Genomic DNA, 4954 nt, shown 5'->3' with positions numbered 1-4954 from the left:
AATCGTATCAGAATATTCAAGAGGGTAGGCATCACTTGAAAAGGAAATTGATTTGTCACACATTTTGACAGGTTTTAGAACATTTAGCTGTATTCTCTCAATTGAAAGGTGGTGAGAGTGGGTAAAAAAGAAAAACAACTCTTTAAGGGTACAGTTTATCTTATTTTGTTTTGATTTGACTTTAAAGTGGCAAACATCTTTTGCAAAGACACCCATTTTGTAAATCAGGGCTGTCTTCACCATTGACAGAAAGGATTCCTGTGAGATTATTGTTAGGCTCAATACTTAGTTATATTTCAACCTCAATCTGTTTCACCAAAGCAAAGATACAGGTGATAGAAGATCATGGATGTTAAAGGAAATCATCATGACAACAAATTCTTATTCACCAGCATGGTTCTCAAACTCTTGATTAGGAGCAATACATTCTCATGTAAAACAAGGTATATAGAAAGATCAATATCTCCTTGTAAACAGTGTAACATATTTGTTCCTCTTGCATTACTACTCACTAACATGCTGAATACTGCTATATAATGTTTTAAACATATATTTAAGAATACATGCTAAGATCATGCATGGCAAAAATGGTCAGTTTATATTAAGTTATAGATGATCATGTATCAGATTATATGTAGCTCTGTTACGAGAAATTCCTGAAAGATGGATCTGGTTTCTTAAGAATGCATAGGAGGCATCTCTGCACATCATTTTAAAGCATCTTCAATTTATTATAATGTAATCAAAATGTGTTTTTATGTTTCTTGAGGAAATGTACCTTACAAACATTCCAAAGTGAAAAACACAACAAAACAAAAAATGTGAGTAGAAGACATATGATTTTAGATATATGCAGATGTGTGTGCCTAAAATTTTAAATATTTCACTGGAGCATAAATAATTTACTAATGTGTGATAATAATTTACTAATCGTATCAGAATATTCAAGAGGGTAGGCATCACTTGAAAAGGAAATTGATTTGTCACACATTTTGACAGGTTTTAGAACATTTAGCTGTATTCTCTCAATTGAAAGGTGGTGAGAGTGGGTAAAAAAGAAAAACAACTCTTTAAGGGTACAGTTTATCTTATTTTGTTTTGATTTGACTTTAAAGTGGCAAACATCTTTTGCAAAGACACCCATTTTGTAAATCAGGGCTGTCTTCACCATTGACAGAAAGGATTCTGTAAAAATCGGATATTTATATAATGATACAAGCATTTCATTCACTTTTAGAAAGACTTGGTGAAGTGGAAAACGTATGTAAAGGAAAGGAGAGCTGGTGGTTTCTAAATGACATAAATTGATTGCTTAAAAATTTTGAATAACTGTAGACAATAATGAAATGCTTACTCCTTTTAAAAATAAATTTGTTAGTTACTTTATTTGGTCAATATAAATGTTCACATTACATTGAAATTTAAATTCTTTCAAATTAAAAATTAGAGTAAGTATGCATGCTGCTGATAATTATAATATTAAGAATTTTAAAAAAGAATATATTAATGCATATGTTACTTAATATTGTAGCTACATCTAAACATAAATATATATTACTAAATTTTCAAATATTTTATCTAAATAATGTCTTTCTTACAGATGTATCAATTCAACAAATGAATTAATAGAGCTAAAATATAAATTGACATAATCTGAAGAAAGCCTTTGCCATTTTATTTAGGTATTTTTTATTGCTAAATTTTTCATGTGTTTTTATATTTAATAGATTTATTAAATCCCTTTGGTAAACTTATTCTGAAATATTTTATCATAAATATTAATTCAACTAAAATTACATGTACCAAATTAGATTTGAAACAATATGTCTTTTACAGTATCCATTTTCTTAATTTACACTTTTCTTAATTTATACTATCTTTCATATTTGAGAAATTACCCTTTGTTATGTATAAATGTTATAATACATATAGGCAAATTAATATGTGTGTACAAATTTAGACGTATATGTGTTTTATTCATATTAATGCTAATATTTTAATTTTATTGGAATTATTATAATATACTTAAACTTTTTCATATTTATTCTGTATATAAATTTTTTTCTTCATATACTTAAGAATGACAACTCTAGTGTTCATATTACCTGATATACATGGTAAATACACGATAGATAATAAATAAAACCCTGAACAAAGAAAAAAGTGCAAAGAAAGAAAGACATGCAAAGAAAGATTGATTCATTTCTTCTAAGAAACTGTAGAAGTTTTTAATATTCTAACATAGGTGTAACCTCCCCCCCCACCTCAACAATCTATTTTACAGAGACAGAAAACTGTTCTCACAAATATTTGTTTTGAGAAAGTTCAGTACACATCATGCTTTTAAAATTTTAGAATATTTTCTCTATTTCCTATATAAATATTTTCCTTAATATTTTTAGAATATTTTCCTAGCAACAACTTAAGTACTTTTTGACCTATTGACTCATTAAAGATGATGCATGTAGTTTATAATATGCCTGATTATCATAGTCTTACCTTTGTAACTTCAACTTCTAGGAGTTCTGTGAAAACTGAACAGCAAACTTCGTGTTGGACACATGAGGAAGAGTAGGAAAAACTTTCTTCTTTTGGCTTCACAGTCTTCTCAGCAAACTCTCGATGTGCCCCATTGCCCGGAATTACAGACGCTTGTGCTTTTAGTACCACAACACTGTCAGTATGTCACTGCTTACTGAATGCTATTTTGGGTTCTCTGAGTAGAGTCATAAACACTGAGCCTTTTGTGCAAAATATCATAAGGGCACTCTGATGCTCGTTCATAGTCTGGAATTAAAATGCAGACAGCTAAGCAAGTAGTATGAGCTGATTATCTTTTTTTTTTTTTCCCTAACAACAAGCAAAAACAAAATAAAGTACTTATTGGCCTGAGTTGATAAAGACAGAATTCAACTTACATACAAGAATTTTGTAAGTAGAGAGGACATGCCCTCTGTTCGGGGATTAGCTGATGAAACAAATGATCAATTTAAAGCAGACACAAAACTTACTAAAAAGAGAAATGATTTTCCACTGTGTGTCTACGCCTTCTGGCTATTTCTTAACTCAGTCAGTTCTCCTCAGAAATCAAGTAAAATACATAATGAGAGAGCAATGTCTAAATTTGAATAAGTCCTTTTCTTTTCCTTGGTTTATTATTACCTAAAATGTTTTATTTTATTCATGTTTATAATTAGATTTTGATATAAGCTATTGTTATTCAATATAAAATACATATGTATTCTCTATGCTGTTTACTCAAGCTGTTATTTAGTTAAAAATCATTTTTGAACCAAACTAGAGAAACATTAAAATATGAAAATTTTCTTAAATTATACCTATTTAAAAAAAATTCTATGTAGGTCAGGATTATTCAAACATCCTATTAATTCTGATAGATATTTTGGTCACTATCCTCTTAGTTTTTTCACTTTCTCTTATTCTTTGAGGAAAGAAATGGCAAAAGCTATATGGGCAGTAAAGTAGTTAGGATACACAAGCACACACATATACACACATGTACATGTGCACACACATACACATACATATTCATGCACACACATGCACAAATGCACATCCTATGAGGTTGTGAATGTTAGGAGGAATCAATAATTTATGAATAAATATTGAAGAGATGAACCTGGGAGAACAGATCTGTGGATAGCAGGAACAGGATAATGTGGAAAGTTTTTTTTTCAGGTTGAAAAAAAACATTTCTAGGTGTTTCAAGGTGTTAGTAAATCGGGAAAAAATAAATTTTACAAAGAACTTCTGAAGTATTCTTATATATTTTCCCCTTCATATTTTTTACAGTATCAAAAAAGGTGGAGATACCTGTTTAAAATATTTATTTACATAATTCACTGTTCTATCTATGACCTCGTCTAGGATTTCTGTAAGAATCTAACATTTTATGAGATGCCAATTTATACCTTGATGTTTATAAAATATCTAGCTGCACTTAGGATTGCAACCACAGTTTATAGCCTCAGTGTACCCGTAAACATGATGTCCCAAGGGCTTATTTTAGAGCCTAAGGGAGCAAAGGTGGGTCAGCATTTGCTGCCCTGATTATGACAGTACCAATAAAGGGCAATGAGTATTGAAACCACACTGAGAGAGGATTAAATTGTCTAAAGAAGGTACAGTGTGAAGCTACATGTTTTATGTAGAATATCATTAACAGCAAACTGATTTTATTAAACAGATCATCTATTATCAAACACGTACAGGCACTAGTTGCTGTACACTACTTAAGAAATGCATACCCTTCCTGGAAGAGGATATAAGATGAACAGCCGATAGCCTAGGATCCAGCAAGTTTCATCTGCTATGCCACAACCAAGAATGCAGACTTGGCAGTACTTGGACTGGTCATCAGGTTAAGCTTAGAGATTACTTCTACATCATTTTCTTTATAGCAGGATAAATATATTTGACTATTCTTTCGTGTATGGGGAGGGTAATGCATAGTAATTGGAACATGACTGTATAAGAACAGAGGCTCGGGCGCGGTGGCTCAAGCCTGTAATCCTAGCACTTTGGGAGGCTGAGACGGGCGGATCACGAGGTCAGGATATCGAGACCATCCTGGCTAACACGGTGAAACCCCATCTCTACAAAAAAATACAAAAAACTAGCCGGGCGAGGTGGCGGGCGTCTGTAGTCCCAGCTACTCGGGAGGCTGAGGCAGGAGAATGGCTTGAACCCGGGAGGCAGAGCTTGCAGTGAGCTGAGATCCGGCCACTGCACTCCAGCCTGGGCGACAGCGCGAGACTCCGTCTCAAAAAAAAAAAAAAAAAAAAAAAAAAGAGGCTCAAAATTAAATACACTACTATCCATATGTGAGTCAGAGTTATACTCAGAGTTATCTGAGGTCCCCACAGCAGTAAACATGTGGCAGGATGGACAATTCCTGAAACACAAGCGGTGTTTTATAGCTGCACAGTGACAT

At 32.3% G+C, this 4954-nt stretch overlaps 1 protein-coding gene across 1 annotated transcript in view; it reads right to left on the bottom strand.

Moving 5' to 3' along the window:
- CDH19 (cadherin 19) overlaps positions 1-2714 on the bottom strand; it is a 109592-nt gene extending 106878 nt beyond the window's left edge. Inside the window, exon 1 of the mRNA XM_017867056.1 lies at positions 2500-2714. The gene's annotated coding sequence lies outside the window, so the exon portion shown is untranslated. The remainder of the gene's footprint in view (positions 1-2499) is intronic.
- Positions 2715-4954: the final 2240 nt, after the last annotated feature.

This window comes from Rhinopithecus bieti, unplaced genomic scaffold (assembly GCF_001698545.2).
Source record: "Rhinopithecus bieti isolate Rb0 unplaced genomic scaffold, ASM169854v2 scaffold_2272, whole genome shotgun sequence".
In the NCBI taxonomy this organism is placed as follows: domain Eukaryota; kingdom Metazoa; phylum Chordata; class Mammalia; order Primates; family Cercopithecidae; genus Rhinopithecus; species Rhinopithecus bieti.
This window is presented reverse-complemented; position numbering and strand designations above follow the sequence as displayed.